General features: G+C 38.2%; 1 long non-coding RNA gene across 1 annotated transcript; it reads left to right on the top strand.

Moving 5' to 3' along the window:
* Window positions 1-403: 403 nt before the first annotated feature.
* Window positions 404-24649, top strand: LOC140506071 (uncharacterized). The gene is made up of 3 exons (XR_011967762.1): window positions 404-464; window positions 3666-3694; window positions 24546-24649. It is a non-coding gene; the product is annotated as an uncharacterized lncRNA (long non-coding RNA).

The following is a 24649-nucleotide window of genomic DNA, read 5'->3' as shown; positions in this document are numbered from 1 at the left end:
TTCATTTTTCCTTGTTTTTAATTTTTTCCTTGCTCCTATTGTTTTGCAATAGTTACTTAGTACTAATTCATTTGAAATAATTTACCCCATTCTACCTTTCCCTTCCTTCTTATCCCAGGTCAATCCTCTTTTTTACCTCTTAATTTTTTTTTTATATTATCACATCTTATCAACTTAAATTCACACCCTCTAAGTATACTGCTCCTAATTGCCCTAATAGTATTACGGTTCTTAAGAATTACAAGCACCCTCTTCCCATTAAAAATTACAATGAGTTTAATTTTGTTTTATTGAATGCCTTATTTTTTTCTCTTTCTACTTACCTTTTATGCTTCTTTTCATTCGTATATTTAAAAGCTGAATTTTTTGCTTAGCTATGGTCTTTTCATGAGGAATGTATAATTGTACTCTATTTCGTTGAATGACCAGCTGTCCCCCTGAAGTATTCTGCTCAGTTTTGCTTGGTAAGTAATTTAATTTTTGTTTGTAATCCAAGATCCTTTGCCTTCTGGCAGATCATATTCCAATACCTCTGGTCGTTTAATGTAGGACCTGATAAATCTCGTGTAATCCTGAATGTGGCTCCATAATATTTTAAATTGTTTATTTCTGGTTGCTAATAGTGTTTTCTTCTTGATCTTAGACTTCTGGAATGTGGCCATAATATTCCTGGTAGTTTTCCTTTGGGGATCTGCTTCAGGAGGTGATTGGTAGACTCATTCAGTTACTATTTTACCACCTAGTTCTTGGATATCAAGGGCAATTTTTCTTGATAATTTCTTGAAAAATTATATACAGGCATTTTTTAAAATGATAGTTTTAACTGAGTCCAGAAAAGTTAAATTATCTGTCCTGAATCCATTTTCCAGGTCAGTTGTTTTCCCCATGAGATATTTCACATTTCCTTTTTTGAGTGATTTGTGATGTCTTATAAGTTTCCATAAGCATCCACTCTCCCTCCCTCTCCCATTCCATTCCCTTCCTCTGTCCCAACTCCACCCCCGCTCTAAATTCTGGTCTCAAGACTCCCTGCCAGGTCAGTAATTGCGACAGGCCAAATTGAGTTCAGAGGTGTGAGTGAATGCTTGTCCCCCAGAACTGGAAAGAGCAGGGGAAGATCATTTGTTACAAAGGGGCTTGCTCGGGGGTGATAAAACTGTCAGTGACAACGTTTGGAAGTGGGGGAGAAAAGGGATCTGGGAATTGAGGTCCAAGCACAAGCACTGCACCAGTGTTATAAAAGGTGTCAGTGCTCCAGATGGGGGGTTAAAGTGGGTCCAACCAAAAGCAGGACCAACCTAGTGTCTGATTCTCTGGGGGCATCAGGTGTTACTCAGGAAGCCGTGGGTTGGGGAATAGAACCTGCAGGCCTTGAACATGAACTTCAAGGGACTGAGTGGGAGAGAGGGAATAGTGGAGGTGTTGCAGGCCATCCTTCATTCTTGAGGCATCTGTGCTTGAGGAAAAGGCCCAGAACAAGGGATGTGGACTCAGGTGAGCACAGCTCCTCGCTCCTGCACGTGCAATCCTTGGCATTCAGAACCAAGTGGAAGGCCACACAAGCCAGGACAACAAGGCCCGACCTTAGGGAACCACTTACTTGGGCAGAGGCCACAGCGGCAGGTCGGGAATAGGGGTAAGCTTTCTTCCAAACCTTTCAATCCACCCCTCCTACCAGGAAGAGTTCCAGCTCATGGTCCTGAGCCCTCAGACCTCCCATAGTTGAAATCCATATAATAAGGACTTACTAGGACTTACTCCTACCAGCCCCCTGGCCCCAACGATCCCTCCCTGTGTGACACACCTTTGATCCCGAGCAAAAGGGCCTGGGGACAGGGGTACTGGGGGCCAGCTAGCTGGTTCTAGGTCCCGTGTGCTCTGCCTTGGAGTCACAGCAGTTTCCTCTAGCTCCCCACCCCAAGGACAGACCCTCATTCTCCTCTTCTGCCTCAGTAAGAAGGGGCATCCAGGGGGCTGCCGGAGACGCGTATGCAAGGCCCCACCCTCCAGGGTCGTGAAAGTACTTGGGTTAGGAAGCAATGCAGAGGCCCAAGCCCAAGCCGGGTGTGGATGGGGGACAGGTTTGGGGCTATGGGGTAGCGTAGGTCACGGGGTGGGGGACAGCCACCAGGGGGTCACCTGTAGGCTTGGGGCTTGTTGGGCCACTCAGGGACAACTTGGAGGGTGAAAGACCTGAAGACAGGAGACAGTCAGGAACAAGCCTTTGGATTTGGGGACTTAGAACAATTCAGAGCACTTCATTTACTCATTTTCAGAGTTACAAAAGATCATCAGTTTTCATTTTCAAAGCTAAAGAAGGACCTGTGGATAGAGAGAGAAGGTGAAGTCTGTTTTAGCCTAATGCCAGCCACCATCATCATGCTATTGACTTCCTTTCTTGGTTACATTGCTCTTTGTCACCAGCCTCTTTGCTAATCTTTCCAGCTTTGTCAATCCAGCATATATGGTTACTGCAAAGTTTGCTAGCTCATACTTTAGATTTTCATGCACTTCTCATTTAGTGGTGCTTGAGCTCACCTGACCTCCAGACTTCTTTATGAAGAGAAGCACTGTTCCCCCATAATAGCCCCACTTGTGTCGAGGAGAGTTGCCAGTCTGGCCTCTTGACCTGGATCGAGCACAGTATCTCTCACCCCTTCTGCTACAACACCTTGCTCCCTCACCTCATCTGCCAAAGGCCTTCAGGGACTATCGTGGCATCATAAACCTCTCCATACTGAAAAGTGTGCAGGCATTATTTTATTCATTGAGTAACATAGGCGAGTCATCCTGACTTCTCACAGCTACCCACCTATCCTATCTGTTCTTTTCCTTTCATATAAATTGGTATTGCCTGTCTGTTTGCCCATTGTATTCTCAATAAGACTATAAGCTCCTTGAGGGCAAAGGATGCCTTTGGCATGCCCCACACTTAGCTCTGAGTTTAGCACATAGGAAGTGCTTGTTAAACGAATATTGACTGCTCATTAGTGACTGATCAATTCGAATGAGAATATCCATGGGTTTAAATTTTCTTAACAATATCGTGAGGATAAATTGTACTTTCCTACCATTTTATTTCTGGGTTTTCCACGACTTTCTAAGAGTCACACATGAAAAAATTGTACAACTTCTGGATGTCCTGTCTGCAACAACATATTTTCTGAATTCATAGTTGGTTCTCAGGAACAATAAAGAAGAAAAAAGAACTGTTTTCCTATCATGATGCAAGGATAATTAAAGATAACACATTACAGAAAAATCCATATTTTTGGTAACATTTCAGTAGATGAAGCTGTGAGAAAAGGTTGTGACAAATTTGTCCGAGAATGTCTGTATTTGTCGAAGTTTAGAAAGAGGATAAAGGAGTGAACTCAAATGTGTATATGCATGTAAGCTTAGGTATGTCGTGATATGGAAAACTGTCTTATACTTGAAAACTCGCAGCCTCCTACTTCTCCTATTTGTCTGTAAATTTTCCATAGAAATTTGTTGCACTCCTGTGAGTTTTGGATGGAATTTTTCCATCAGCCAAACCCATGAGAAAGTTCAATGAATGTGAATGTAAAGAACTGAAGAAAAATGATATTCATAAAGAGGAAAGATGAAAATACCTGTCAGCATCTGATAAAAATGGCTTTTCTTTTTGTGTTTTTTTTCCCCAGATTTCCAGGAGAAACATCTGAAATACAAGGTAAGGGAAATGTTTATTTTCTTTCATTTCTTCTTATTTATAATGTTCCATGTATAATACAATCAGATTATGTCTACATTACCCATAGGAGAACTCTGCTAACCTTACATAAGGAGAATGAGATCTAGAAGGCTGTACAATAACTGTGTGTTTTTAGGTGTGTATTTGTATATGAATTTGTATGCAAGTAGGTTTTTATATGTGGATAGTCATGTGAACGTATGCATCCAATTTTAGGTGTTTTTTGAATACATGTGTTTTTGTGAAGGTGTTTATGTTTGTATGGTTATGTGAGTAAAATGTTTGCATACAAATGTAAGAGTCAGAGTGTGTATGTGTACACAGATGTATGTATATTGAGTGGGTGTTTATTTGAATGTATATATGGGCCATTCAGTGTGTGTGTGTGTGTGGTTGTGAATGGCAAATATTTTTATTTCATTGATAGAAAATTCATCTTCTGTTTCAAAGGAAATTCTTAAATATTTACTCAATTATTGCTATTGGCCAATTTTCCACATGAATTGCTATTGTTTTCATGCACATAACCAGAAGGCCTCCCTGGACCCTCTCCTAGAAGTTGAAAGGCTTGTCAAATATTTCCGTCAAATCAGAAAAGGAACTTGGGTATCATCTAGTCCTACTCGGTCTTTATTCCTGGTGAGGAAAGTGGGGCCTACTGAGGATAAATTACTTAACAGAGTTTACATTCATAGTGAAAACTGGCAAAGTTAAGATTGGGACCTGGATCAGTCCTCAGCATTCTCATAGTCTTTCTTTTATGTAATGGATCATAGGAGAACAACATAAACACAGCAGAAAAATTTTCTGTGGTTAAGAGGACTATACAGAAAGGAGCCAAGTGGATATGGTCCTGCAGGTACCAAAGAGTTCAAATCAAACAGGGAGAAAACAGCTTTGATCAATTGAATTTTGTTATAGAGCCCTAAGGATCTTACCGTGAGAAGGAAAATATTCCTCTCTTTTGACTGATTTTCCCTTTTGAGGACATTTTTCCTTTTTCATGATTTATTATGTCTAAGAGTAAGTAGAAAGGAGTGAGTGAAATGCGAAAAATATTCTAATAGTACCTGCAAGCGAGAGCTGCCACCTGAAACTGGCTTTCTCCTACAAGATAAGGTGGCTGACCTCTATGACCTACAGCCTTATTCATACTAACCATCTATGATCTATGTCAAAGCAATTTTTACCTCCTCCCTCTCCAGTGCCAGCTGAACACCAATAAAGCTGCATTTGAGTGATTCCAACACTAATTGGTCAGCATAAAATTCAAGTAGCCTAACCCCAAGTTAACAGTGTCATTAGAATGATGCTCATCATAAGTAACCTCAGAAATGACAGGTAGGGAGGTGCATCACTTGTGCTCAGGCTGTTCCATATTCCCAAGTATTGACTCTTTTAAGCCTAGACTCAGTTGGCTGGATAATTGATCCCTTATGGAGAATAGTGTGGATTGACAACACTGAATAGGAGTGCACGTAAGTGTGGGAACCCAGAAGGGAATTAAAGTTTCACAAATAACCATTTTTAAAAGTGGTCATCTGTCTGATAACTGCCATAGGAACCCAGTGAGTTTTTTATGCCAACAATTCTAGATATCAAATGACATTCATCTAAAATTCTTGACATAAAAGTATTCTTTCAGAGATGCAGTAGCACAGAGCACTGAATTAAGAGTTAGGAACATCTAACTTCAATTCCAGCCTTACACAGTAACTCGCTTTAAGACTGTGGGCAACTCACTTTGCCTCTCTCAACCTCTTTCCATACCTATACAACTGAGGTAAGAATGGTGTCGTACCTAAGTTTTTGTGAGAGTAGAGCAAGATAACTCAGGTAAAGCTCTTGGCAAACCTTCATGCTTTCCATTAGTGCTAGCTATGATTATCATCAGAGGTTTTTACAACCCCTCTTTACATCCCCCCAAGGAAATGATTTGTCAGTTCTCATCATAACTAGCATGACAAGGACAGGTAATTCCCAAGGTAAAACACGGTTGAAAGATAAAATTTTCTCTCTCATCATTGTGTAACCCAGGTTTTTCTTCGCGTGATGAAGGAAAATCTGTTTAGCAATCATGTAGGAGACATCGAATCTTTCAGGAGAAGTAAGGAAGGAAAGATAAAGAAAGCCACAGTCTTTACACATATAGCACTAAGAACAGAATTTTCTTGGAGTAATCTGCAAATATCTCCTTAATCTCTGTCGTAATTGAACAGAATCAACAAAGTGCCTTAGGCACCAAGAGTAAAGTACAATGATATCTATTTTCTAGGTGGTATTGGTCACCCCGAGTTAGCAATCCCCTCATTTTTCAGGTGCAAAGTTAGAAATGATCATGTAAGAGTAACTCTTCTGCCAGCGGCAGTGACAGACTCTTCCGTGGGGGCATTAGAGTGCCCTTTGGAGCTTACAAAGCATGGATTGTCCTTGTTTAATATTCCTAAGTTGGTGACTAACAGTTATTTGTTGTTATTCTTTTGCAAGGGGAAATTCTCAAAAAATGCCACTTTGAAATCATTCACTGGATTAGGCTGTTACTGGTAGGAATCTACTGCATTAAAATTGGTTTTCATCTCACAATTCCTCCAACAACTCTGTATACAGTGAAATCAGCAAGAGCAAAAAGTGAAGAAACTCACCACTAATAATAGACATGGGCTCTTCTATAAAGTCTATTATTGGGCACAGCTTGAGCTTCCTAGAAAAGCAAGTAAATACATTTCAAATGAAGTCTTGGTTTTAAAATAACTAATAAACAAATCAGCAATTTTGAGAAAGGACTTTACCACTATGACTCTAACATTCTAGACCATCCCTGGAAAAGAACTCCCAATGGTAATGGTTGAGGCAGGCTACATATCTCTAAAAACTAGTTTCGTTTTCTGAACATATGTCTGACGAGCCATAGGAGTTGTCCTGTTCGCTAGCGTTATCAGTGTCTTGCCAGTATTGACCAAAATCATGATTTGAAAAAATTCAAAGTAGTTGCTAGTGAAGGCAAAGAGTGAAAACTGCTACTCAGTATTGAAAGGGGAGAAAATGAAAAGAGTCGTTTGGGATTTCAGGTATTACTCTGTCCTTGTGTGAGAGAAGATATTGGTTTTCACAGAAATTGCCAGAATTCTGTAGTATTCTAGAGCTTGACAGGAGACAACAAAGAAACAAGCTATTTGGTCTGACCCCCTCATTGTCCTGATGAGAAAACAGAAGTTCAAACAAGTGAAGTTACTTACCACAATTTTCTGGGGCAGTAAGCACCCGTTTCTGAGTCAGCAAGAACAGAGTTCACGCTCTCCTATCGCTGCCTAACATAGATACTTATGTAAATACAACTTGAATGCTCTGGTATACTTTCTTTGCTGTAAACATCTAACACTAAAATGTGTTGAGAAGGTGGCCAAAGGCAATGGAAGGAGTTTCCTTATCTGGGTGTTCTTTCTATCACTGCAGCCATATTTACCACCCTAGGCAACTTTCCAGTCTCAAGTCTGTCATTACCCCACTACATTATTTGCTTGGCAGTTCCATCATACCTTTCTTTTACTAGTATTTTCCCCCAATTATAGGTAAAAATAATTTTAAGAGGTATGTTTGACTGGGTTTGGAGTTCCAAATTTTTCTCCTTTCCTACTTTCTCTTTTCCTGAAATGGCAAGCAATTTGCTCTACGTTTTATACGTGCAATTACTCCCTAGGAATCGTAACTGCAGAAAAAAGAAGCAGACCAAAAGGACAAATATGCCTGCTCATCATTTCTGTTGCACAGTATTATTCCATTACATTCATATGCCACAATTTATTCAGCTGTTCCTCAATTCATGGACATCCCCTCAATTTCCAATTTTTTTCCCAACTCATTCCTTTTTGTATATTGAATTATTTTCTTTGTTTTCAGCGTTCGATGATCACGTGCATATGTCTTAGATGTTTTTCCACCCTCTTCCTCTTATTCCTGGCTCCCTCCGCGCTCCATCTCTGAGACTGTATACAATGTTATATTGATTCCCTATGTACATTGGTACTTAATTCACGTTGCGTAAAAGAATTAAAGTGAATGAAGGAAAGCATAAAACAAAACAAAACATCGCGTAATACAATAGAAAATGGTCTGTTTCTGTCGGAGATCCATTTCCATAGTTGTTTCTCTAGATGTGGAAGATGTTTTGCCTCAAGATGGCATTGGAAAGTTTTTAACTCCATGCATTTCAATGAAATACTAAAACTCCCAGAAAAATTCCTCAGTTATATGTAAAAATAATGATATTTTTACAAGTCAATTTTACTGGGTTTTGAGTTCCTAATTATTGTCCTTTCCTACCTTCTCTTTTACTGAAATCATAAGGAATTTGTTCTAGGTTGTAATATGCAGTTGCTCACTAGTAAACCGAGTTGCAAAAGAAGAAATACACCAAAAGGAAAAATTTGCTTGATCATCATTTCTTACTGCACAAGAGTATTCCATTACATATATATCTATATATATCTATATATATCTATATATATATCTATATATATATCTATATCTATATATATCTACATATCTATATCTATCTATATATATATCTATATCTATATCTATCTATCTATCTATATCTATCTATCTGTCTATCTATCTATCTATCTATCTATCTATCTATCTATCTATCTATCTATCTATCTATATGTATATATATATATACCACAATTGACTCAGCTGTACTCCAATTGATGGATGTCCCTTCAGTTTCCAATTTTCTCAAACTCATTCCTTTTTTTTGAAAGTAAGAAAAATATACTTCAATCTCTATTCAGACACCATCAGTTCTTTCTCTGGTAATGGATAGAATTTGTCATCAGAAGTCCTTCAGAATTGTCTTGGATGATAGTATTGTGAGAATAGCTAACTCATTCACACCTGATCATCTTACAATATTGGTGTTATTTTGGACCCATCACATTTCACTTCTCATCAGTCTATGCAACTTCTTCCAGTCTTTTCGGAAAGCATCTTGCTCACTATTTTATTGTACAGTAGTATTTCATCCGCATTGCATACCACACATTGTTCAGTGATTCTCGAGTTGATGGACATCTCTTCAATTTCAAATTTGAGTGGAGGTTGGGCAGGGAATCATTCTTCTTCAGTTCCTATGCTTCAGAGTGCACTGTGTCATAAGTTTTAGGGGAAACTAGGGAGAAGGAAGGGAAGGGAACAGAAGAGAAGGGAAGCGATGGGAGGGAAAGGGAAATGAAGGGGAAGTTGAATTGGGAAGGGTAAAGGGAAAGGGAACGAAAAGAAGTGTATGGAAAGGACAGGAAAGGGAAAGGATCAGAGAAAAGAGGTTTGCAGGGGAGAGGAGAGGAAAGGAATCTAGAAAATGCATCGCAAATTAACTGGGCAGCTTCTGGATATGAAAATTCACCTTCTTTTGGAGAGAAGGCACCATGTAGGCCATTCTGTCTACTCAGAGTTTGTGTTCATCCTTAATTTTCAAAGATGCTCATGACATCAGGGAAGTGATAGGTAAGAGGCAGTACCTCAGAATTATTTTAATGTGCATTTCTCTAATAAATGGTGAGCTAAAATGGAATATACATATGTGTGTGTGTGCATGCACACATATGGCTATTGATAGCTTTCATTGCTTCATCTGAAAACTATTATATCTTTTGACATTTCTCAATTTGGGAATGTCTTTTATTTTAATAAATTTGACACACTTTCTATATGGTAGAGAAAAGAGGCCTTTATCAGAGAAATTTGCTTCACTTTTTAAAATTACTACTGTTAACTGTGTTACACAACTTCCTGTCCTCTCAGCTTGTAGATTATTCTCTAACTTCACTGTCTCCTTCCTCAAAAGTATTTTGCTGGGGACTACCCATTCTTCCAATCTGCCCTAATTTCTATCATCATTCCTTCACCTATCTCCCTCCCCTTTGACTTTCCTCTAGCAGAAGTTATTATTCTGTACCCAAGTTCCTGTTATTGCCACTTTGAGTCAATTCTGATGAGAATAAAGTGCCTTCACAGCAGTTTAAATGCCCCATCTTCCCCTCCAGTGTGAAAGCTTTTTCTTGACTCTTCTACGTGAAATAATTTGCCCCAATTAACCACTCCTTTCCTCTTTCTCTCAGTACAATCTATTCTGATCCATGAATTGTATTGTTAGATATCATCTCTTCATATTTAACTCACACATATTCCCTCTGTGCCTATGTATTCCTTTTACTTATCCTAATAATGAGCATGGTCTTATGAGTTGCAGATATTATATGCCTTTGCAGGAGTGTAAACAGTTTTACAATATCAATTCCCGTAAATTTTCCCTTTCCTGTTTTTCTTTTTGTGCGTGTTTTGTATTTGAAAGGCAAATTTTCTGTTTACCCTTGGTCTTTTCATCAAAAATTTCTGAGAATTCTGAGAATCTAACCCCTCTTACTCTCCCTTCACTCCCTGAGATGGCATACAATTTCATGGAGGTTGTGCACATACATTCCTATTAAATTCATTTTCGTTATACTCATGCTGTGGAATAGAATTAAAATGAATGAAAGCAATCATATAAGAAACCAAAATGTAATATGTGGAAAAAAAATTATCTGTTGCATTCTGCAATTGGATTCCATAGTTCTTTCTCTGGATGTCAAAGGTATTTTGCTTTAGAAGACCATTGGGAATTTTCTTAAGTCCTGGCATTGCAATGAAGTTTCAAGTCTAACAGAAGAAACTCTTTCACACTGTGGTCATTGCTGTGCACACAGTTCTCCTGGGTCTGCTCCTTTCGCTCAGCATCAGATTATATAAGTATTTCCAGGTATCTCTAAAGTCTTGCTGTTCATCATTTCTTGTAGCACAATAGTATTTCATTACACTCACTTGACAATGACTTTTAAAGCAGGAAAATAGAATTCTATGAAGAGAAAACCTCTTTAAAAAGGAAAATTGAAGTAATAAAAAAGGAAGCACAAAACCTAACCAGGATAATTGGACAAATGAAAAAGGAAAAATACAGACTAACTGGAGAGAATAATTCCTTAAAAAGGAATAACTGGACAGATGGAAAAGGAGGTGCAAATGTTAACTGAAGATCATTTCCTAAAAATTGGAATTGGACAAGTAGAAACTAATGACTCTATGAGACAGCAAGAATCAGACAAGGAAGATCTAAAAAATAAAAAGATAGAAGAAAATGTAAAATATCTAATTGGAAAAACAACTGACCTGGAAAACAGATCTAGCAGAGAAAATTTAAGAATTATTGGTATACCAGAAAGACAGGATGATAAAAAGAGTCTGGACAATATCTTCCATGAAATCATCAAGGAAAACTCCCAGAAGTGCTACATGTAGAAGGGAAAATACTCATTTAAAGAATCCACAGTTCACCTTCTGGAAGAGATCCCAAACTAAAACCCTCAAGAAATATTGTTGCCAAATTCCAGAACTATGTAGTGAAGAAGAACATACTACAGGCGGCCAGAAAGAAAACATTCAAATATCGAAGAGCTAGAGTCAGGATCACACAGGACCTTGAAGCTTCTGTATTAAAAGACTGAAAGAATTGGAATATGATATTCTCTAAGACAAAGGAGCTGGGACTACAACCAAGGATCAATTACCTAGCAAAGTTTAGCATAATATTTCAGACAAGGCGATGGACGTTCGGTGAAATTAGGGATTTCCAGACCTTTCTGACCGAAAAACCCGAACTCAGTAGAAAACTTGATCTTCAAATGCAGGTCTCAAGAAAGGCATAAAAGGGTAAACAGGAAAAGAAAAACTTGTCACTCAATTTGGGCAAACTATTTACCTCCCTGTAAGGGAAGATGACACTTCTTAATCTTGAGAATTGCATATCTATCACGAAATATAAAAATGGTATACATAGACAGAGAGAACATTTATAGAGTAAATGATGTGATGATAATAATGTAATTTAGGCATGCCAAGGCATTGCAGCAACAGATGTGAAAAGAAGGAAGCAGGAAATGGTAAATTAATCACAGGAAGAAGTAGAAAATTGTTTTATAGTAGAGAGAGATAAGGGAGGGCGACGTGCGCTGTCTGAGATCAACTCTCATCTCATTTGGTTCAAGGAGAGAACAATAAACCTAATTAAGTATTTAAATCTAACTAGCTCTATACACAGTAGGAGGGGAAGTGGAAAGAAAGGGGAAGGGAAGCTAAAAGAGAGGGAAGAAGTAGTAAGGGTAAAGAGGAGTAAAATGGAAAGGGGCTGAAAGAAGGAAGAAAAGATTTCAGGAGGTGGAATTCAAAAGTGAAAACTCTATTGAGGAGGGGAAGGGAGAAGGGAAAATTAAAGCACAAACGGTGGGAAAGAGAATATAGGGAAAGACACAGAATGTAGTCATAATTGTGAATGTGAATGAAATGAACTCTCTCATAAAACGGAGATGGATGGCAGAGTGGATTAAAAGTCATAATCCAACAATTTGTTTTTTACTAAAACACATTTGAAAAGGATGAATACACACAGCATAAAGGTCAAAGACTGGAGCAGAATATATTGTGCTTCAGCTGATGTAAGAAAAGCATGAGTAGTAATTCTAATCTCAGACAAAGCAAAAGGGAAATAGATCTAATCACAAGAAATAAGGATGGAAACTGTATCCTGGTAAAAGGCACCATAGGCAATGAAGCAATATTATTACTAAACATGTATACTTCAAGTGGTATGGCATCCGAATTCTTAGAGGAGAGGTTGGTAGAATTCAAGGACGAAATTGACAGCAAAACTATATTAGTGGGGGACTTCAACCTCCCCCTCTCTGAACTAGGTAAATCTAACCTCAAAATAAACAAGCAAGAGGTTAAAGAAGGAAATGAACCTCTGGATAAGATAGCTATGATAGATCTCTGGAGAAAATTGAATGTAAATAGAAAGGAATACGCCTTTTTCCCAGTGGTACATGGCACATTTACTATGACATAAAAACCTTACAATCCAGTGCAGAAAGGTAAAGATAATCAATGCATCCTTCTCAGATCATAATGCAATAAATATTATATGTAATAAAAGGCCATGGAAAGATAAACCAAAATTCAATTGGAAACTAAATAGTCTATTCCTAAAGAAGGAGTGGGTCAAACAACAAATCATAGAAACAGTCAACAACTTCATTCAAGAGAGTAACAATAATGAGACAAGGTACCAAATCTTAAGGGGTATTACAAAAGCAATTCTTCAGGGAAGTTTTATATCTTTGAATGCCTATAGGAATTTGTATAGGAATAACATAGAGAAAGAGGAGATCGATGACTTGGACATGCAGCTGAAAAAGGTAAAAAAAGAACGAATTGAAAATCCCCAAGAAAATACCAAATTGGAAATACTGAAAGCCAAAGGAGAGATTGACAAAATTGAAATTAAGGAAACTATTGAACTAATAAATGAAATTAATAGTTGGTTTTATGAAAAAACTAATCAAATTGGTAAACCATTAGTTAATTTGACTTAAAAAAAGAAAGAAAAAAATCAAATGACCAATATCAAATATGAAAGGGGCAAACTCACCTCCGAGGTAGAGGAAATTAAAAAGAATAATTACACATTACTTTGGCTAACTTTATGTCCATAAATTCTACAATCTAAATGAGATGGCTGGGTATTTAAAAAATATATAAATTGGCCAGATTAACAGAAGAGGAAGCTGAATACTTAAATGACTCCATCTCAGAAAATGAAATTAAACAAGCCATCAATGAACTCCCTAGGAAAAAATCTCTAGGGCCGGATGGATTTACAAGTGAATTCTATCAAACATTTAAGTAACAGTTAATTCCAATACAGCATAGATTATTTGGAAAATTGGAGAAGAAAGAGTCCTCCCAAATTCTTTTTTATGATACAAATGTAGTTTTGATACCTGAACCAGGAAGAGAAAATACAGAGAATCAAAATTATAGAACAATTTCTCTAATGAATATAGATGCAAATATTTTAAATAAGACTTTAGCAAAATAATACAGCAACTTTTCACGAGAATAATACATTATGATCAGGTAGGATTCATACCAGGAGTGCAGGGCTGGTTCAATATGAGGAAATCTATTAACGTTATCGACCGCATCAACAACAAAACTAACAGAAACCAGATGATTATCTGAATAGATGCAGAAAAAGCTTTTGACAAAACACAACACTCATTGGTATTAACAACACTGGAGAGCATGGAAGTAAAGGAACTTTCCATAAAATAATAAACATAATCTACCAAAAACCGTAAACAAGCATTATATGTAAAAGAGATAAGCTAGATGCATTTTCAAACAGATCAGAGGTAAAACAAGAATGTTCATTATCACCTCTATTATTCACTCTGCTACTAGAAATGTTAGCTGTAGCAATTAGACAAGATAAAAAAGTTGAAGGAATTAGAATAGACCAAGAAGAAGCCAAGTTATCACTCTTTGAAGATGACATGATGATATACTTAGAAAATCCAGCATCTTTTTATTTTGTTTCTTCCTGGCTGCTTGCCATATTTTCTCTTTGGCCTGGGAATGCTGAAATTTAATTGTCATATTCCTGGCATTTTTATTTTAGGATCTCTTTCCTGACGTGATTGTTGGAATCATTCTATTTCTTTTTACCTTGTGGTTCTAGATTATTAGGGGAGTTTTCGTTGAAAAATTGTAGAAAGTTGATTTCTGTGTTATTCGTTATTTTAGTAAGGGCTTTCAGGAAGTCCACTGATTTTATATTGTCTCTCCTCGATCTGTTTTCCAAGTCATTTATTTTTGCAATGATACTTTTCACTTTGTCGTCTATTTTATTCTTTCTTTAATTTTTTTCTCATTTCCTGATTTCTCTTAATTTCCCTAATTTCAATTTGTTCCATTCTAATTTTTAGGGAATTATCCTTCAATGAGTTCTTAGACCTCATTTTCCATTTGGCAAATTCTACTTAAGCCATTCCCCTCCTCATTGACTTTTTGGACCTCTTTTGCCATTTGGCCTAGTCTGTTTGACACTTTTCTCATGCTTTTCTGGTATCATTGTCGTTTCTATTCCCAGGGTTTCTTTTCCTCCTCTTTCTTGATTTCTAAAATGCCTTTGGAGCTCCTCTATGGCCTGAGACTAGTTCATATGTTTCTTGGAGTCTTTGGGTATAGGACCTTTGAGTTTTCTATCTTCTTCTGAGTTATGTGTTTTGATCACCTTTGTCACCACAATAACTCTTTCTAGTCAGTCTGTCTTTTTTATTTGCTTTCCATTTTTTGTTCATTATTCCAAGCTAATATCAGACTTTCTCTTGTTTGTTATAGTGTGTTTCTCCTTCCAGGATGGAGGGTGAACTACCACAAGCTACAGGAGTTTTGTTTGGTGAAGCTGTTTTCAGTGATACTTCTAGTGACTAGTGTTAATTTTTAGATCTGCAAGGTGGACTAACGTAGGGAGAGGTGTTTTCTACTTTCCTGGCTTTTGCTCTGGTGATTGATTGACCACAAGCTTCATTTTCTATCCTGGAACTATGAGGATATACCCCTTTATTTTGGCTGCAAGGTCTGCTATGCTAGTGCTCCTTTTTAATGTGTAACAGCCACAGAGGAGTTCCACATGTATCCAAAATGGGCAAAGCAACAAAGTTCTTCTTCAATGCTCAAAAGAGATCCCTGTATTCTTCTTCTGAGGACTTATTCTACACCATCACCAAATCTGTGGGCTGAGAGCCACGGATTCTGCCACTGCCATTTAAGTCATGCCCCTGACCTGCTTCTGACTTGCTGTGCCTGTGCTTTGCTGCTGGGACAAATACTGGGCTTCCCTGACTTGGTACCATGGTGTGTCAGACCCTTCCTACTGGCCTTCTAAGTTATACTTTTGTGCCAGGACCTACAGAAACTGCCACTACTTCCAGCAATTTTGTCACAAGGCCTCCTCCAGATTTGGCAGGTCCAGTCTGTGCAGGAACAGTGTGTCCTGTAGTATACTCTGCTCTTAGCCTGGTGAAACAGACCTTTTCTGGTGACCTTCCAAGTTGTGTTGGCCTGGAAATATATTTCACTCAATCTTTTTGTGTGTTCTGCTGCTCTAGAACTTGTTTAGACTTATTTTTAAAGCTACTTGGGAGGAGAGCTCAGGCAAGTCCCTGCCTTTACTCTGACATCCTGGCTCTGCAACCCGTCTCAATTCATTAATGCATTCTTTTTTTTATTTATTTTTCATTTTTATTTATAGTTTTCAACATTCATTTCCACGAAATTTTGAGTTCAAAATTTTCTTCTTATCTCCCTCCTTCCCCTGCCACAAACCGCATGCATTGTGATTACCATTTTCCCCAAACTGCTCTCCCTTCTATCACACCCCTCTCTTCCTTTATGCTCATCTTCTCTCTTTTCCTGTAGGGCAAGATAAATTTCGATACTCCATTACCTGTATTTATTATTTTCCAGTTGCATTGAAAAACAATTCTCAACACTGATTCCTAAAACTTTCAGGTCCAAATTGTCCCCCGTCCTCCCTTCATATACATCCCCACTAAGAAGCCAAGCAATTCAATATAGGATATATAAGTGTAGACTTTGCCAAAGACTTCCATAATTGTCATGTTGTGTAATGCTAGGTATATTTCCCTCCATCCTATCTTGCCCCCAATTTATTCCATTCTTTCGTTTGACCTTGTCTATCCTCAAAAGTGTTTTGTTGGGATTGGAAGCTCAATTCCGTGTGGACAGTCTCGGGCACGTAAAGGTGGGAGCTTCTAAATCTTAGAGCTCTCACGAGACCCCCCCAGGAAACGGCAGGGAATCGAGGTGAACCGAGCTATCTCGAGTAATTCCGCCTCTTCCCGTGAGAAACGTGATGGGAGAGAGATCTCCCCACCCTCGAGATTGTCCCGGATCTGGGCACACTATTGTTATCTAACAGCACGGTATTCAGATGCAAACTATGTGGCTGAAGGTTAAGTAGGATTGAGGAAGCCTGAAAGCTCTCTTAGCACGTGAGGAGCCAAGAGGACAGTAGGCTCCGCTTCTCTTCTTTCCTCTCTCCCCTCCCCCTCTCTCCCTGCTTGTACTTCTACTTCCAATCCCTTAAGATCTTAGCCTCCTTAGGAAATCTCCCCCTCTTCCTCCTAAGGAAGACCCCCCCTGCACTTGTAACCGAGACCCTGAAATAAAGCTCAACCCTTGTTTGACTCTGGAACATCCTTTCTCTCATATGAGCATCCGGTTTTGGCCAACCGAAGACCTCGGAGGTGAGGTAAGAAGACTCGGGTAGCCCACACAGGCCTCTAGGCCTGGCAGTGTTTACTACTAATTACTACCTCATCCCATTTGCCCTCCCTTCTATTATCCCCCACCCCACTCATCCCCTTCTCCCTTACTTTCCTGTGGCGTAAAATACATTTTCATACCAAATTGAGTGTATATGTTATTGCTTTCATAAGTAAAATATGATGAGAGTAAGCATCACTTTTTCCCTCTGATCTCCCCCCTTTTCTGCTCTATTGAAGAAAGGTTTCTCTTGCCTCTTTGATGAGAGATAATTTTCCCCTTCCACCCCTCCCTTTCTCCTCCCAATACATTCCTCTCTCACTCCTTAATTTTATTTTTTTGATATCATCCTTTCACATTCAATTCACCTTGATCTCACTAGCTGTACATACATACATACATACATATGCATATATGTACAATCTTTCCAACTACCCCAAAACTGATAAAATTTTCAAGGGTTAAAAGTATTACGTTTCAGGGAGCTGAGCCAAGATGGTGGAGTAGAAAGATGATCATATGCTAGCTCTTACCCCCACAGCCCATAAAATACTTGTAAAGAAGATCTCTCCACAAATTCTAGAGCAGCAGAAGCTGCAGAACAGTGGAGTGGAGGAGATTTCTATCCCAGAGTGACCTGACAGATTTATGGTAAAGGTCTGTCAAACACCAGAGGTGGTGCAGAGCCCAGCTCTGCCTTGGCCATGCGGCACTGAAAGGAGCAGATCCGAGCAAGCTTCAGGTAAACAGGAAAGAAAAATCATAAAAGACTCTCTAAAGCTGAACTGTTTACATTACTACATGGAAAGAAAATATTTATAACTCTTGAATTTTTTCTCAGTATTTGGTTAGATGGAGAGATTGTACATACACACACACATACACATATATACATAGAGAGTACAGGGTGTGTTGAATCAGAAGAGATAATATCCACACAAAAAATAAAATAAAATGAAAATCAAGGGGTAAGGAAGGAAAAAAACTGGGAAGACAAAGGGAGAATGGAATAGGGCAGGCTATAACTCATAAAAGAAATAAGAAAAATCTTGCTCAATGGAGGAAAAAAGGGAGAAGGGGAAAGGGTGAAAAATGAAGCCACTCTCTCCACACGTGACTGAAGGAGGGAAAAATATGCTCACTAAATTTGACATGACAATTTATATCACACCACAGGAAAGTAGAAGAGAAGGTGAAAACTGAGGTGAGGGGAATGTGAGGAGGGAGGGCAAATGGGAGAAGGGAGTCACTAGAAATAAACACTTTCGAGAAGGTACAAGGTCAATTGTGGGCGGAAAATAAGGGGGGGTAGAGTAGGACAGAGGGCAATAAAATTATTATTACATAGCATGATTATTATAGAAGTCTTTTGCAAAACAGCACATATTTAGTCTGTATTGAATCTCTTGCCTCCTCAGTGAGGCTGAGGAGGGTGGGGGAGAGGGGATGAAGTTGGAATTCAAAGTATTAGCAAAGAACGTTGAGAATTTTTATTACATATAATTGGAAATAAGGAATACAGGAAATGGGGTATAGAAGTTTATCTTGCCCTACAAGTAAAGAGAGAAGATGGGGATAAGGGAAGGATGGGGTATGATAGAAGGGAGGGTACATTGAGGAAAGGAGTAATCAGAATGCAAGGTGTTAGGAAGCATGAGGAAATTATCGTGATGAACATTACAAGGCTAATTTTAATGAAGTAATGGGCAAAAATGGAAGGTTACCTTCTTTGTCGGTAGGAGATTTCACTCTCCTCCTCTGTGTTGATAGTGAGGTTTCTCCACCACATCCCTCTGTCATCTGTAAATACAAAGAATTCAAATGTGTACACACAAAACATTAAACAGGACAATAAAAATCCAGGCAATTCTAGAAGGCCACACCTTGATGATGATTGGCAATTTCGTGATTCAGTGATGGCGGTACCACATCTGGTTTTCTTTCTACTGATGCAGATCCAGTATTTTATAACCCTTCACCACCATTCCTGCCCTTGCCTGACAAAAAATTTATCATGAATTCAAATGAGTAATACCAGTTACATAAAAGCCTCTAATGTGAAAATGATTTGAATTCTAAGACCTTTCCATGTGATCTATTTTTAACTCAGTTTGCATCTCCTCCATTGAATAAGAATTCATTTCATGAATACATACAAATCTTCAACTTCGACAGTGGTATTAAGTAAGGAAAGATGTCTCAGTTTACAGCAGTTGTCCACAAGTAGCTACTATTCTACTTTTTAAATTTTTGATGAATTTCATAGTTTTCTGTCTGATACACTAACATTTGTTTTGCATGTGATACTGGTGGTTTAGGTAGTACATGGTATCTTCTTGGCCCCACTTGGGATTTTCTTTGCAAAAATACTAGAGTGATTTACTATTTCCTTCCCCAACTCATTTTAAGATGAGGAACTCAGGCTACCAGGGAAACACTTGCCGAGTGTCACACAAATAAGTGTCTGAGACCTAATTTGCACTGAGAAAGACGAATCTTTCTGATTTCAGACCCAGAAATCTATCCACAGCTGTCCATAGAAAAGTATACTCATTTCACAGTGAAACAGAGGAGGAATAGTCAGTATTTAGCATTGAACAACAAATTACAGTGAAAAACTTTGGAAGGGGGAGCTCTACTTGTGATAATTTGGGACTTTGGGATATGTTGATGATAAAGGGTTATGTATAAAAAGGGGGCTAGGAAGCACAGTGGATAGTGTGCTTTTCCTCACGTAAGAAAGACTCATCTCCATGAATTCAAATCTGGCCTCAAACACTTAACAGTTGTTAGAACCTGAACAAGTCACTTTACCCTGTTTGCCTTAGACATTCATCAGTAAAATGGGGATGGCAAACTATTTCAGTATTTCTGCCCAAATACTCCAAAGAGGGTCATGACAGTCAGACATGAGTAAAAGAACTGAAGAAAAACAAAAACAAAAAGGTCCTCTTGTGACAATTCTTATGAGATCATGAGGAAAGGGCACTATTGGCATGGGACAAAGGGACTACTGAATGTTCCTGTAAATGAATTCGTCCTTTGAAATGTTCCTAAGTAGCTGTGAACTCTTCTACCCAGGGTGCACTTGCCTCCTTCCTACCCCTCGCCACTAGCAGGAACACCACATGTTTTCTCTCTTAACAGTTTAAACTTTCCAATTCAAGGTTCACAATGGATGATGATATGGCTGTGTTCATTTTTGACAATGTCTCTGAAATATGCAATGCTTGCTTCGCAGGAGATGGTGCCCCTTGGGCTATTTTCCCTTCCATTGTAAGGTGCCTCAGACAATAGATTGTGATGATGGGCATGTGCCAGAAAGATAGATACATGGGGGATGAGCCCCAGAGAAAGAGAGGTATTTTGACGCTGAAGTATCCCATTGAACATTCTATTGTCATGAACTGGGATGACATGGAGAAGATATGGCATCAAATTTTCTTTCTATTTAATTTATTTATTTATTCTTTACTTATTTTTCGCTTACACCATTCATTTCCACAAGATTTTGAGTTCCGAATTCTCTCCCCGTTTTTCCCCTGCCTCACTGCAAGACACCGTGTATTCTGATTATTCATTCCCGCAATCTACCCTCCCTTCTGTCACACTTCTCCCTTCCATTATCCATACCTCCTCTATTTTATTGTAGGTAAAGATATATTTCTATATCCTATTGCCTGTATTTCTTATTACTCCAGTGCATGTAAAAACAATTTTTAACACTGATTTTAAAAATTTTGAATTCCCCCTTCTTTCCCTTCCTCACTCTCCACCCATCCTAACTGAAAAGGCAAGCAATTTAATATACCTTATACATGTATAGTTATGCCAAAAGACGACCATAAAAGTCATGGTGTGAAAGACTAACTATATTTTCCTCCATTTTGTCCTGCCTTCCCATTTATTCTATTCCCTTTTTGGCCTTGTCCCACCCCAAAAGTGTTGACTTCTTACTACCCCCTCCTCTCACTAACCCTCTCTTCTATCATCCCCCATACCCCACTTATCCCCTTCTCCCCTACTTTCCTATACTGCAAGATAAATTTTCATACCAAATTCAGTGTGCATATTATTCCCTCCATAATTCAAATGTGATAAGAGTAAGCTTGACGTTTTGCCTCTCACCTACTCCCTTTTCCCCTCCATTGAAAATATTTTTCTTGCCTCTTTTCTGAAAGAGAAAATTTGCTCCATTCCATTTCTCCTTTTCTGTTCCCCAAAAATTCCTCTCTCGTCCCTTAATTTTATTTTTTACATATCATCCTTTCCTCTTCAACTCACCCTTTGCCTTCTGTCTGTATGTATATAATCCCTCCAACTACCCAAATACTGAGAAAAGTTTCAAGAGTTGCAAATATTATCTTTCCATGCAGGAATGTGAATAGTTCCACTTGAGCAAGTCCCTTATGATTTTTCTTTCCTGTTTATCTTTTCAAACTTCTCTTCTTTCTTGTGTTTGAAAGTCAAATGTTCTATACAGCGCTGTTTTTTTTTTTTCATTCAGGATGCTTGAAAGTCCTCTATTTTCTTGAATGACCACTTTTCCCCTGACATATTATACTCAGTTTTGCTGGGTTGGTGATTCTTGGTTTTAATCCTATCTCCTTTGCCTTTTGGAATATCCTAGTCCCAGGCCTTTAATCCCTTAATGTAGAAGCTGTTAGATCTTGTTTTATCCTGACTGTGTTTCCACAGTATTCGAATTTTTTCTATCAGGCTTCTTGCATTACTTTGTGCTTTACCTTGGAAATCTTAAGTTTGATTACAATATTCCTGAGAGTTATTTTTTTCTTTCCAGAACTTTTTCACAAGGTAATCAGTGGATTCTTTCAATATTTATTTTACCTTGTGAATCTAGAGTATCAGGGAGTTTTCCCTGGTAATTTCATGAAAGATGATATCTAGGATCTTTTCTTTATCATGGTTTCTGGTCATGCCATACTTTTTAAACTGTCTGTCCTGGATCTATTTTCCAGGTCAGTGGTTTTTCCAATTAGTTATTTCACATTGTCTACTATTTATTTATCCCTGTGGTTTTGTTTTATAATTTCTTCATTTTTTGTGTACTCATTAGCTTCCATCTACACCATTCTAATCATGAAGCAATTATTTTCTTCATTAGACTTTGGTGCTTCCCTTTCCATCTGGCCAATTCTGCTTTTTGAAGTATTCTCCTCATTGGATGTTTGGATCTCTTTCTCTATTTGAATTAATCTACTTCTAACATGTCATTATCTTCAACATTTTTGGCGGCTCCTGTACCACGCAGTTGACTCGTTTTTCATGATTTTCTTGCATCACTCTCATTCTTATTCCCAATTTTTGCTGCAATTCTCTTACTTGATTTCTAAAATTCTTTTTCAGTTCTTCCATGGCCTACGACCAATTCATAATTTTCTTTTAGTCTTTGAATTGAGGAACTTTGCCTTGGCGTTCTACTGTTTGCGTGTTATGATCTTCCTTGTCAACAAAGTGAGATTCTATATTTGGAAACTGTTTCTGGTTTTGCTCATTTCCCCAAATGTTTACTTGATTTTTGAGCTCTTTGTCTACTTAGTTCTTGCTTCCAGTAAGGGTAGGTTGTGTATTATGAGCCTCTCCATCCCCTCACAGCCTGTGGGCATAAGGTTCCCAAAACAGTGACTGCAACTATCCCTGTTGCTGCTATGGCTGTGTTAAGTTCCTCTGCCCCTTCCCCACTCTTCTGCCCTTGGGCTAGGGCCAGACCACTCTCTTGCACTGGTCCCTTAGGCTTTCCATACAGACTTTGCAATTTCTGCTCAGCGTTTTGGGGTCATGTGGATCAACAAGCAAGAGTGTGATAAATCTGGGCTCTCTATTTTCCACCTCAAATGCTTCCAAATGAACAGTCTCCTGGGGATTTTTTTAAATTTTTTTCTTCTTTTTTTTTTTTTTTTGCAAAAGTGTGTGACAATTAAAATCAGTTGGTATGAACTGAGAAATAGAAGGGTAGACTAGTGGAATAAGTTAAGTACTCAAGACAAAGCATTCAATGAATATAGTAATCTACTGTTTCATTAACCCAAGGACCCCAGCATTTGGTATAAGACCTCACTGTTCTACGAAATTGCTGGGAAACCGGGATAACAGTTTGGCGGACACTAGGCATAGACCAATGCCTGACACCATATGCAAGGAAAAATTCCAAATGGATGCATGATGTACGTATAAAGATTGACAGCATAAACAAATTACTAAGCAAGAAATTGTGTATTTATGATATTTATGGGGAAGGGAAGAATTTTGGACTAAACAAGAGATAGAAAACATTATGATGTGCAGAATGGATAGTTTGGGCTACATTAAATTGAAAAGGTTTTCACAACCAAACCCAATGCAAACAAGATAGACAGGGAAGCAGAAAACTGGGAAAGAATTATTGCAACTAGTGTCTGTGATAAAGGCCTCATTCTTAAAATGTGTTGAGAATTGAGCCAAATGCACAAGAATACACATCATTTGCCAACTGATAAATGGCCAAAGGATATGAACAGGCAGTTTTCTGAAGTAGAAATTAAAGCTCTCTATTGTCATATGAAAAAAATGCCTTAAATCACTATTGAATAGAGAGATGGAAATCAAAACAACTTTGAGATACCACATCACACCTATTAGATTGGCTAACAAGACAAAACATGACAATGGTGATATACGTTGGAGAAGATGTGGGAGAGTTGGAACACTAATCCATTGTTGATGAAGCTGTGAACTGATCAAACCGTTTTGAAGAGCAATTTGGAACTATGCCCAAAGGGCTCCAAAAACCTGCACATGCTTTGATCCAGCAATATCGCTTCTGGGACTCTATCCCCAAGAGAAAATAAAAATGGGAAAGCTTCCCACATGTACAAAGTGTTTATAGCACCTCTCTTTTTGGTGACCAAAAACTGGACATGAAGGGGATAGCCTTGATTGGGGAATGACTGAATAAATTGTGGTATATGAATGTAAAGGAATGATATTGTGTTGTAAGAAATCGTGAACAGGATGACTTCAGAGAGGCCTGCAAAAACTTACATGAACTGATGGTGAGTGAAAAGAGCAGAACCAGGAGAACTTGGTGCACAAAAAAACCCATAGTATGTGAGGAATTTTTCTGGTAGACTTCATTGCAATGCAAGGACTTAAAAAATTCCGGATGGTTTTTTAAGGCAAAATACTTTCCACATCCAGAGATAGAACAATGGAATTCGATCACAGAATGAAGTAGATCATTTGCTTTTACATTATGTTTTGGTGTCTTTTATGATTTCTCCCATTCATTTTAATTCTTCTATGCAACATGACTAAGGTGAAAATGCATTTAATAGAAATGTATGTGTAGAACCTGAATAAAATTGTATGCTGTCTGAGGAAGGGAGGGGGGAGTTAGGGGAGATGGAGGGGGAGGAAAGGGAAAAAAATCTGAGATATATGGAAGTGATTGTAACAGACTGAAAACAAATAAAACAATAAATAAATAACTTTTGTCAAAAAGGGGTGTGTCATGATAATTACCCAGTGAATGACATGAGGCTAGCATAGTTTTAATATATTTTTTTGTTTATTTGTTTTGATTTGTTTTTTTTGACTCTTGACTCAGGATTTAAAAACTGAAACGATGAAGATGATGAACAGTCCATTGGTGTTGAAGGCAAATATCTACAATGTTCTACAACGGATTTCAGGATTCTGCTTGTACATTTG

Source organism: Notamacropus eugenii, chromosome 1, assembly GCF_028372415.1.
Source record: "Notamacropus eugenii isolate mMacEug1 chromosome 1, mMacEug1.pri_v2, whole genome shotgun sequence".
NCBI classification, from domain to species: Eukaryota; Metazoa; Chordata; class Mammalia; order Diprotodontia; family Macropodidae; genus Notamacropus; species Notamacropus eugenii.
Note: the sequence above shows the minus strand (reverse complement) of the source record. Positions and strands in the feature narration are given on the sequence as shown.